The sequence below is a fragment of the Cupressus sempervirens genome, chromosome 6, assembly GCF_028749045.1.
Source record: "Cupressus sempervirens isolate cs-2001-9-10 chromosome 6, ASM2874904v1, whole genome shotgun sequence".
NCBI classification, from domain to species: Eukaryota; Viridiplantae; Streptophyta; class Pinopsida; order Cupressales; family Cupressaceae; genus Cupressus; species Cupressus sempervirens.
The window spans coordinates 304,306,245-304,319,413 of NC_143123.1; the positions used below are offsets into that span (position 1 = coordinate 304,306,245).

Below are 13,169 nucleotides of genomic sequence, written 5' to 3' on the forward strand. Positions count from 1 at the left end.
TTGTTTTTAACGTCTCTTGCAATGAGTTTCCCTCCTTTAAGTTGACATTTTCTTATTCTAATCCACATTGTTGACAATACTTGGTGTATTAGTATCTTCACTGCTTTGAAAAAAAGATTTGTTGTATGGAGTGCAAAATTACAATGACAGTTTAGGACTTCCCATTGTGCACATTTTTGATAACTTAATTTTTCTAAGAGATGACTATTGCGTGGTTCCCCAAAAAATAATGTAGGAAAATTCATTTCCTCTGCATATTTGTCTTTGAATATTCCTATTGGGTAAGATTCTTCAACAGGTGCTATTTCAATAATTTTGTCATCCATGTTTCATATGCTTCTTGAATCTATAAATCCATGTATTAGTGTCTTTGATGGGTTAGCATTGTTGCTATCACTTTCTGAATCGGAATCAAATGGCACAGATTGACTTAATGTTTTATCTTGTTGCTCTTCCTCTAATAATTGTAACCATGCATCATTGATTTCAACACTTTCTGATTTGTACAATGTTGTGTTTGCCAATTCATGAAGAGCTTGCATAATAATATTAGGTCTTACCATTCATTTTTGAAAGGCACTTTTATATTCAAGTCATCACTTAAGTGACACTGCAATAGTTGACGTATTATTCAGTGATAGGGGCAAAGCATTTTGTACAATGTTCAAATTGACAGGCACATTTATGATAGATCCGGTTGGGCCCATTTGTGATCTTTTGTGTCCTAGTTCCCATATTTGAGCAAAAACAATTCTTAAGGACACTAGTCTTTCTTCTAATTGACTTAGACATTTTACATGTGGTAAAGGATTATTTGTTCCAACGTTTTCTAGTGTTGCAAAATTTGGAAGCTTTGACTGTTTGAGAGATTTGTGACACATTTTGCATATGTTTGCATTTTCATCTGGGTAATTATGTTTGGTCAACATTTTGTATATGTCTTTTTCCTTTGGTGTTATATGTTTGATATTTGTTTTAAAATGCAAAGTGTGACAAATTGTGCAAGTATATTTCAGAGTGTCTTGTATTTCAAGTTCATATATTTCTATTGTTGTTTTCTTTGGTCTTCTTTGTTTTCTTTTTAAGTCGTTAGCTACTGGTGATATAGGTGTTAATGATATAGGAAAAACATTGATATTAGATTGTTGTTGACAATTGTTCAAACTAGCTTTATTGAATATTGGACTACTTTCGTTGCTTAGCATTTTAGCTCTAATGAATTTTTTTGTGTTTCTGAGTGATTGTGGAATGATTTTGTTGGCAAAATGTATATCTTGTTGCTTTGTATTGTTTTTATGGCTTGCGTTCATTTCTTGTTCTGTAATATTATGTTTGTTCAAGGTGTCTGTATTCTTACTAGGAAATTCTCTAAAGTTATGAAAATTGATCATATGGTTTATGCGTTGGACCGATTGCAATTGTAGCAAAGGTTCAAAATGGCCATTTTGAGGATTTGTGTCATGAAATAGTATACAATAAGGTTCTGTGTTCAGTGTTTTATTAAAGTCTATGTATTGCTTTCCTATTTTTAATGAAAAGATACAGATACAAATGTTTAACCACTTGGAAAGCCAGTGAATGCAAAATATGTCTCCCCATAAACCAGTTTCATTACTATTGTTTACTTCTTTTGCAGACAGACGCATTCATCGCAAGTAAGTGTTCTTGTCATTTACGTTATGGAGGTCTTTGATGAGCAAAGGGTGCAACTCATGATTATATGCATGTAATGCTTCTAGATCTGCTTTTGCAAGGCACATGGAAAAATAGTCTATTGTACCATTTCGTAGTTCTTTGGAGGTTTTTGTAAAGTCAAGTAAGTATTCGATAGAATCAAATAAGCAGTCGCCAACATTGTATTTGAATTTTTGCAGTCTACAAAGTCCTTGGTTTCCCAATTCTATATCAATGTTCCATGATCAATTTTTATCAGTCATCTTGACAATGTCAACATTTGATCATCACAAGTTGCAGTTAACAAATATTTGTTGATAATGTGCACTTGTACTTAATGCATTTCAGACATAGTAACTTCTAACATATGATAATGCTCTTCATAAGAAGTTGAATAAATGCATTCTATGAAAGTAGACATGTTTGTTATGAATTTTTAACACCTCGGTTAATTTCTAGTTTCAATGTCTCGCCCTGTACATTAGACACATATACTTTGTTAGTTTTGTTTAATTAGCCTATACAATTTTTTGACTAATAATTTTGTATACATTTTTGCAACATAGAGACAAGACTATGTAGATGTTCATATTTTAAGAGACATTAGAAAATTTTAGAACCAAATATTTTCAACTAATTAACAATACTTGGTAACTTATGTTTGCCACATTTCAACATGTACTACTCATAATCTATCCTAGTATAATTGAAATCCTAGATTTTGACACCAAGGTTGTACATAGTTTGCAAAGGGAAATTGTTTTACAACAAATGATACACACTATAATTTTTGTAGTCAGTAACATATAAATATATCTAAGTAACCATTACAATATAGCTATAGAAATTTAGTATAGAGAATTCAATAGAATGCTTGAAGATTTTTGCTTATGTGTGCAAGTATCTTTAGCATTATTCTCTATGTGCAAACACTTTTGTGTATTCACAAGCATCCTATGGTGGATGCACAGATCCAACTATATCTTTGAGGAGTGTGTCTTCCATATTATTTATCACATCCTCAATTTCAGATAACTTGGACTTTAGAATACCAATTTCCAAAATTATGTTCTCATTGATTGACAAATGTTTCTTATCAATATTATTTGTTGGGAGGAGAGTTCCATATGCTTTGCAACCTGTATTTTGTTCCCTTGCATCTACAAAATTGCTTTTATAGTTGACTGTCTCATTCATACTATGGAAGCTCATATCATAGGTGCTTGAATCTAATTCCTTGAATCCACTTTTTGGATTCCATGGGAGAATTGGTTTTAGATTGCCGCTATTCATGTTGTCAGACCCTACAATTTTTGAAAAAAATACAATTAGATATCTTTCATATTCAAATGTATTTGACCAAAGTTTATTTGTGCAAATGATTCTAATTAGTTGACTAGACTATCTCATATTTTGCATTGACTATGATTAGAAAATGCACAAAAAATGGTAAAAGGAAATACCACTCTCTTGTTGTAGTCCTTTATATTGAAAGTGCTCAGATTTCCAAATTCCAATAGCATTTTTTGATAAATCTGAACCTCCAACATTGGAATTGTACATTGAGGCTTGTTTCCCTTGAAAGCTTGAATGCACATTGGGAGTATTGTCCAGTTTGTATACATCATTGATGCCATCATTTCCAATAGAGTTATGGGCAACTATGTTTGGTACTAATCCTGATGTTGCATGTATATATGGTGGTAGATAACTAGCTTGATGTTCATTAGGAAAAATTATTGATGATTGACAATGTTTGCTTTGTTCGGCTGCATCAAAATTATAATTTGTAGGTGTCATTAGACAATGTAGATTGGGTACTAGCATGCCATCAAATGGGATCTGATCTAAGGACGGTCTTTGTGATACTATGCCATCTTCTATCTTAGAAAATGTTGCATAATGAGGCTTTATGTTTTCCTCTTCATGGATTGGGGTTTGGTAGATTGGATTTTCCATTTTCAGTGGCTTAATATGCAATAATGCATCATTGGTTTCTATCGTTGTTTTCCTATAGCAATCTACATAGTTTGTTACTCCTCTCATAGAGAGTGCAGCTTTATCATATGCATCTGCAGCTTCTTCTAGTGATTCAAATGTTCCAAGCCAGTGGCAATGCTTAGTTTGTGGATCCCTTATCTCCGCAGCATATGTACCCCAAGGACGTCTCCTGACACCCTTGTATTTCCTATGCCTTGGACATTTTTCGTACCTGGTAGACAAGTTTTTGCTTTCTTTAAAAGTGGACGTGTCTTCATTCTCCAAATCTATAATTGTTTTTGCCTTGGAACAAGCCATCTATATTCTTGGTTCTGTAAAAAGAATTCACCATTTAGACAAAGTACATGAATTGAGTGGATGAAAGAAGCAAAGATAATAGAGTAGAATCTTCCTACTCTAATGCTATGTAGAAGAATACAAAATGTATAACACAATTTGGTTATTTTGAATATAGTAGTATAGATTTTATTAAAAGCAATGAAATCTATTAATTGCATCGGTAATGTCCAAACCAACTACATTGGACAACGAATCAGAGCAATAAAAATAGTTTTTTGCAAATGAAAAGAAATTGCAAATGGCTGATTATCATTGCCCAATAGTCTAATTAGTAGAAGAAATCAAATCTAAATTAGGCAATGATATAGATTGATAAATGCAAAATAAGTTCTAGTATAGTAATTGCTTGATTCATCATGTGAAGCGTCTAATTCTAAGGTGGATTAAATCATATCGCACATATTTCAGATAACATATGTGCTTATAATTCAAAATTTGAAACTGGCATTTTAAATGTATAGTTATTTGTATCTTGTCTCCTTTGAGCTTCTACATATTACATATATTTCTCCATTATGTACAAAGTGGCATAAAAAATTATTACGTCAAATGCCAATATGAATATGAACAAAGGTGTTTCCTTGACAGTAAAATATAACATTAAGAGAATGCATATGTTAAGTAGTGTGAACAATTCAGGTAAAGACATGGTGCTCTCAGAAATCAATAGAACAATTTCCTTTGGAGAAATTGTTTGTATATGCGACCTTGAACTTTATGTAAATTGATTATGTTTGCAAAGCTTGTGCACCCTACCATATAGAATAAAATAGATCACAACTATATAAAATAAAATGAAAAAATATGAGATCAAAACAGGTTGATGCTATATCAAGTTGTTATATGGCACATGCTGCCCCTTAGTCCAATTCCTAGCATTTCTTGCCAAGCTCAAATTAGTCCTATAATCAAAATCAGGTCTGCAACTTGAGCTAAATTGTGAATATCAAGCCAAATGATCAATAAATGTCAAACACCCAATTAGTTGCATTCCCCTATCAAAATATCAAGTACCTGAGGGTATCCAATTGACATTTGGTTGAATCTGAGCATATAAATGTAGAGAAACATACCAATTCTCAAGATGGAATTTGACAATGATCATACAGAATTATTAAGGGTTCTAAGTTAGCTTGACTTAATTTAATTGCTTTTTGCCGATTTAAACTATGGAGGAATGTAACCAGTTCAACAATCTATGTTAATGGGTTTTCTACAGTTGCTTGGAGCACCAAGTAACCAGATTTGCAGGGGAGAATTATTAGTATGTACTGAAACCTAAATTTTCCTATCATGTGTTCAAGTGTTCTACAAAGCTATTTTTTTAACACTGAGAAGAAAGGATTTTGAAATACAGAATAGGCAATTGGTATCTACCTAATGCATAAGCGATACAATCATGGTGCAATTCAGGGTCACAGGAGTCACCTGTTGTGCTACAATAGGCATATTCTGTAGCAAACTTTGAACTTGGGCAATGCCTTAGCTGGTCTTAGCCACATACTTCATATAATCATGTTTATGATGTTTTCATGCTACTTTTGCACATTTTCGAGCGCATTGCAATGCATGTTAGCAAAGTTATAAATAATATCAAACAAAACTATAGTATTCTTTTTTAACTAAAACAACTTTCAACACATCAAAATGATCTAATGGTTGAAATCAAATTTTAATTTAATAAAACTTGTACCACTTTAATTGCCTAAGTTTTTGTATTAATACTAACAATCACAAGGTAAATTATGGCTTACAAGGATTCAAATCTTGCTAGAAAGGATGGAAATGAAGATATCAGCAACAAAAATTATATAAATAGCACACAAATAACAAATAGTCAGAGCGGATAAATTCTTGTCTTTCAATGGTTACAAAGAAAGTTATGAACATTTGAAAAACAAATCCAAATGCAATTGGCAAGAATAAAGCCACCATTTGCAACTATGCTTGCATTCGGTGTTCTTTCAACTTCAACCAAGGTCTGAAGATGGATAACAAGGAAAGCTTTTTCTTCAAAATGAATACATAGTATATGCCAAAGAAACCAAAAGAAATTGATAAGGAAAGTTTGAATGATGCTTACATAAATAATACAGTGATGTCTACAGAAGCGCACTCATTGGACTAGGCAATATAATTGTGTACTGTACTGAATTTTGTTTATATATTTGCAATTCATATACACTAAGCACAAAATGAATTTTTAAGAAGAACATAGTTTGAAAAGAGGAAGTGATGTATTCTTTGAATATTACATTTCAAAGGAGAAAACATAACATTCCATTTTGTAGAATATAAGGCAAGCATTTCGACTCTTGTTTCAAAATACTTCTTGCTTGCCAATGCAAGGGGTTCTAAAGTAGATATGTATGGAACGAGGTATCTGAGAATGACATCATACTCCCAATGGAGGGAGTTGAACGTGTGGTCAAGGCTTCAGAGCTCTTTAAGGATTGCTCTGTTACATATAATGCATAAAATTTTCCTTTTACCAAATGAACTCTTTTGCTCTCAATTTATTGATAATTGTGTCTATGTCATCAGAAAAGAATCTAGATTCCATAAACAATGTGAGTGCAAAAAGTACAACACAAGGATAGAACAATGTTTATAACAAAATTTGAGAGTGGGACACCAAAAAGAAAGAATTATTGTAAAGCAAAAAATCCAACGCACAATGAGTTACAATTTGCCAATATCAAAGTTGCTCATAAAGTGTGTGCATTATGCACCAGAGTTATGAATAGAAATGAAGACATGGGTAACATAAAAACAAGATCTAAGCCTACTCAATATCACATCACAGCAAAAAACAAATCACCCAACTTAATAATAAGTACCAACAGAAAGAAAATGGCTTTTAACCCCAAGTTCATTGATTCCACAGTTCTTGGTGACTCTAAAAAAAAAAAAACAAAGAAGAAGAAAAAGAACAATTGTCAAAAGAAAGCGAAGCTGCATAGAATTCCACAGAGTCTCATTGATGATGAACATTCCCTTGCTCAACAAAAGCACAAGATGATGCGAGTCAGAGCAAAAAAAGAAAAAAGACAGTGAGAGAAAAGGAGCCAAATATCAGTGAATCCTTGAGCATGTTTAGTTTGTTGCACTTCATCTCTTGTGGGCCTCTAGCAGTAGAAAGTGATAATATTCTAAGCATTACATCTCTGAAAGATGATCAATTTGCAGAGGCCAAGAAATAGTCTTTATTTACTAATTCAAAGAACAAAAGTCAATGTTGTAATAAGGTTGTTGATAGAACTCTTGGAGAGGAATTGGATTGTATTCTTGAGGATCTACACATCATGAATACACAAAGAGTAGAAAAGGAGTATTTCAGTGGGAATATTGTCGAAATAAAAGCTCATGCTGAAGCGATGGATCCTATTCTCACTAGGTTGGCTTCCTTCGATGCACAAAGGTATGTTATATGTCATAAGAAGGTTTTAAAAGTGAAGTTAGCAATCTTGTGAATAGTTCCCCATTATGTTAGAAGTTGGATTAGATTAAAAAGGAACCCAATTGGAATCATTTGAAGGTTTGCTTACATTGGTGAGTGTTTTCTTTGCAAAGAGTCAAATGTAGACATGGATGTTGTTATTGAGAAGGGCAATTGTGGCAAGGGTAATATGAAAAATTACGTTGGAAGATTGAAGCATTGAAGAAAGATGTCCATGAAAGCTGAAAGCCCACTAAAAATTGTAACTATGCAGCTGAGTTCGAAGAGTTGCTATTAGTCAATAAACTAGTAGTGAAAATATCAAAAAACATTCAAAACAACCTGGAAGAAGAAATATTTATCCAATTAGAAGATAAAACTTGACAATACTCTTGTTTGCAACTATGGTCCCAAAACATCCCAAACAAAAAAATAGCCCTTGAACTGCATTTTGGCTCTTTAATACATTTAACTATGCAACTTAAATCGTAATTGATGTAGTTAATTGCTAGCATGAAACAATGACCCATGAACTCAATGTCAAGAGGTGTCATGGTTTTACAGTTCTTTTACCCCCAAATTAAACTGCAATTGCTGAGGAGATAAGAATAAAATAACAAAGTAAGGATTCTTTTGCAACTTTTGCTGATGATTTCACAATATCACAGCTGTGAATCTATTGTACAATAGCAGGGTGGAAACATGAATGTTGTAGACATTGACTCTCTCTATTAACCAATGGATGACTTGGTTTCGTATCATGATCCTATATTCCTCTTCTGCTGTAGCTTAATCTCAAGCTATTAGTACACAAGTATAAAAGATTACGTTCAAGTTCCCTTATGGTCCAAAAGATCTAGCTATTGTGTACAATTGCCATTGAGGCTTTGAGACAGAGGACAACTATAATTGCCTGAACCAATTTTCAATTTGCATGAATTTGTCATAAAGTAATTGGAATTATTATTGTTGAAGTATCATATGATACTTGAAACCAATCATTATAGATCATATGCAAACTTGACATGCTTCGCAAACTAGGACAATAATTATGTCTGACAAAGACATTGTACAAATTTGTATCACTTGCTCTAAAAGTTGGTTGACCTAGTCTATTGTGTGCTATTTGGTATTTTTTACATATTGCAAATGGCAATATAAACTTATGGATATGGAAATCTTGTGGAGTGGTAATGAAAATCTCAGAGAGAAATAAACATGAATACAACTTTCATTGCATGGAATCAAAACACTACATGAAATTGGTTATTTGATCACTAGTTTCCATTGTACAAATTATAGAACAATGTATCTTTGTACCACAATGCAACATACTCTTATACATCACATGTACATACTTTTTGCAATTATCATAATATAACAATCAATTTATCCATAAAGGATGCGCCATCTTCCAATATCTGCTATGAGATGAATGCCAGATGGGATGTCACTATTTGAAAATACAAACAAATAATGGTACAAGTAGTGGTGCTTTATGGTTTTAGTACATATGGCTCCTGTATCATTACTATACCATTCCCCTAAAAGCTGTATATTCTCATGTCTTATAATCCATTCAAGTGAAAGATTTGGGTATGATGTGAGAAGATTTATTATGCATGCAAGTGTGTCACTTTCAATAGGGGCTTTAAATGGTGATAGCTCACAGAACAATGTTTTGCATGCTGGAGTAAAAACAATTGTTAATTCTTCTATGGTATGATTTCCACAAGGAAAATGGATTAGAATATCTTGACAGTGAACTATGACATGAGCTTCCCTATATACTTGCACAAGATATTTAAAGTAAGCCAATTCTGCATTTGTCATGAATGGAGATAGAACACGAATTTGATTGGTCTCTAGTATTGCTTGAATGTTTGCCCATCCATTGTATTGAAACATTGTATCATGATTTTCATAAAAATATTTCTCTAATATATTCCTTTGACATTCACTTGGAAGTTGTTGGATTCTTTCAAGGAGTACAGATTATGGATTTTCATGATCTGTTGGGCAGTTTATTATGCCAAATACATTCAAAGAATTCATGGGCATGCAATTGAAGTAGACAAAACTTGTCAAAAATGGCCAAGAATTCTTAGATTTTGGTAGATGTGAATGAATTCTAAGGTATACCTTAACTTCATTATAGAGTACAAAGTACTAATCAATTTAATTTTTCAAATAATTATGCATCTATTTATCTTAAATTTTGACACCTCTAAGCAGGTATGATTTATGCTTCTTTTTTCCAATTAGTTTTCATTTGATTTATTAATCAACACAAGGTATTTAGTATCCTAAATACATATCAAAACTAAGTAAAATAGACATTGTTTTTTATGGATATGGACGTGCATATGATTTATATATATAATTTTATTCACACATGATGGAAAATATTTTGCAACTATGTTTCATGATGTCTAAAGAATGCAAATTTGACATAGGGATTCCTTTCTTTATCTGAGAATCAAAATAAATATTGCTCAATCAATAATTTAGAATAGAATAACCAAGACCAAATAGGGAAATTTGCAAAAAGATCCACAGTAATGAAATATCACTGCTTCATAAATTACTATAATAATTACCACTACTTGATGATTACAATTTGAATTAAAATCTAGAGTTCTAGTTTCAAAAATCAAGATCAAAACATACCGATTCCTCGCAATTGGCAATGTCAACTGTATCCACAAATCTCAAAACTCTTACCACAGTTCAAGCACCTATGAAATTTAGGCCAAAAAAATCAGCAGTATAGAACATAGAACTTGTAAATAATTCATTTTCACCTTATGAGAATGCATCTTCTTGAACAAAGTATGACAATATACAACAAAAATGTGATTTATCATGCAATTAGACATCATTTATAAAGTCAATGAAAACATTGCATGTTCTTTTGGTTTCTATGAGAATAGTTTATTATACTTGAAGTTCTTTAACCACTGTTCATGAATATTACTAACTACGCACACAACATTTATCGCACAAGAAACATGTGAATTAATTTATTTATTTCAAATGTTCATAATTTAAAATGCATTGTCTATACTATTCTTAATCAAATAATAAATCCCTATGTAACGTATATGCACTTAATTTAATGATCATTGATTTTTACTTAAAACATGACATAGTTAAACATCAGTGCAAACATAATAGTTCACTATATATAGCAAGGTTTTTACAAAGTTGTTGAATTCATTCATCTAACAATGTTACAAAATTGCATACAAATTATTCGATACAAATTACATATGCTATGGACTATGTACATAGAGTCATGACAACTGATCTATGATAACCAGTAATGTATTGAGATTTTAGTAGACTAAGAAGTACATTCATGCCAAGGGGCAATTGTTTTGTGCATAAGTTTTCATTGGAGGAGGAGACATATGCATTTGGAGGAATATGATTGCATTGCATACAGCTAAAATTCTCAAAGCACTCTGGTCCAAAAATTGTGAACAATGCGCATGCAAGGCATGATCTATAATCGCTTTGTATTTACTACGAATTGCAATTTTTGCAGAATTATACACACAGGTTGTGATAGCACATGAACTTAAAGATTCTAGGGAGAACAATCCACCTATAAGGTCATTACTCATCTCTATAACATATGCATCAATGTATCGATCATAGTCTTCTTCAAGCTTGAAGTAATCCTTCACATATGCATTTGCTAATTGCTTCACAATTTGTATATCTTCTAAAAGGTCCATGCAATTGGTCAAGAATTTAGAAACAATGTCTGCATAGTATGTTGAACCAGATTTATTCTGCAAGAATTCTTCATTGAGAACTATGCGCAAAGATCTGTCAACATTTGGACATTCAATAACAAACACATTCTCCAAATGTGTTGAGTCAATTGGACCAACAATTGGAGAATTCCACTGAGGACTTGGGCATGGAATAAAAATTCGATTAGACATTCTGAAACTCCAAATCTGTGACAAATGACTACAAAATTAGATAAAAAATTTAGTTATAGACAATAATAAATATATTTGTAGACATGGAATAATGTATTCTTACTTGATCTAGTCTGAATCCTAATCATAATGTAATTTTTTTTTAACTCTTTGCCTTGTTAGAATGCACTGTAGTAGTTACTCGTGAAAAATGGCTGGCTATAGCAAATGCAAGTAGTTGTTGGCTCCATATGTATCCTATGTATATGGTCTTTAGTGATCAGCAACATGACTAAAGTTTTTGCATTAAATAATGTTTATATACCATGCTAGGAAGATAAACCCAAGACTTGCTATAATCTGCTTCTTTGGAAACAAAGTTATTGGTGTCCTAGGCATAAAAGTTGGGAGACTGTAAATCATACAAAAAAAAATGAAAATAGTTTCCATGTGCTACTAAAATTGTCCCTAAGTTTAGTGATGGGCAACATAACAAATTAGTGGCTAAAGTGGGAGTAACATTTACTCTATTCGCAAAAATGGCAAATAGAAATTTTGGATATTACATGTTAGACCCAATCATAAGTCATATTTGACTCCAATATACGTTACAAAATCAAATTTAAAAATAAATAATTTCAACATATGTCACAAAATCAAATTTCAAAATAATTAATTTCAATATATGTTACAAAATCAAATTGGACAACAATTTCTAGAATTCTCTGAAAATTAAAATATTTATAATATTATTTAAATTCAAATACAAATAAAATAATATAATTATGTTATAATAACTAAAACTTCAATAATCTAAAATAATAAATTGAAATAATTTTAATGAGTTCCTCTATTGTTTATCAGACTAATTTTCTTCGATAATTTCTATGAAAAATGAGATAAAGATTAACAACTTCTAGATAACCAATCTAGTTAAGCATTGCATGTAACAATGAATAATAAATAAACATATGTGGAATGGAAATTTGCAAAAACCTAAAAATATTTCTTAAGGTTTTGATATACTGTGATGTCTAATGTAGCCATTTGAAAAATATAACACAATTATAAACTCAAGTGTCTTTAAAGTTTTATTTTCTGCAAATTCAATACAAGAACCTAAGCTTTTCAAAGCTCCCTAATCAAGAGTGAATATCTGATATAAACTTTGAACAATAGAAACAATGACCAACAATCAATTCTTAAAGCTAAAAACCAGTAGAGTTTATGTTAACAGCAGGAGAAAGAGAGCAGAAGCCTCATATGACTTAATAAAAATCACCCCGATTAATTAGCACTCAATTTCGCAAGCACAAATTCCCAATGTTTAGGCATTGATCATTCCATATTTCAAACAAGCAACTCAATTCGGTATTCTAAATCACATTTTTCTAGAAGTTTGCATGACATATATGGAGGACAGACAAGGCTACAAATTTATATAAGCTCTGGCATATCCTATTATTCACACACATATAATTGGAAGAAAGTCACGAGACAAGATGCATTCGAAATAAAGGTCTCTACACTGTGACCTCCTCTTCTCAGAATCGAAGCAAGTCAGGGGATGTATTTTTACTTATAGAAATTGCAAATCCCAATCCCTAGAAAAGTTTTAGCACCACTAAGGTAGCCACTGGACATCAAAATATGATTTCTAAGATTTGACCCATTATTGGCATACTAAAGAACATGCCTAGCATCTCAATATAGCTCGTTAATTAAAAATTTAAAACAAGAAATCACATTTAGATTTGATCCTTCACTGTAAGAGGTAAAAT

General features: G+C 31.7%; 1 pseudogene; it reads left to right on the forward strand.

The window, feature by feature from the left end:
* Positions 1 to 5,921: 5,921 nt before the first annotated feature.
* Positions 5,922 to 7,676, forward strand: LOC149552414 (protein SOSEKI 3-like; annotated as a pseudogene).
* The last annotated feature ends 5,493 nt before the right edge of the window (positions 7,677 to 13,169 follow it).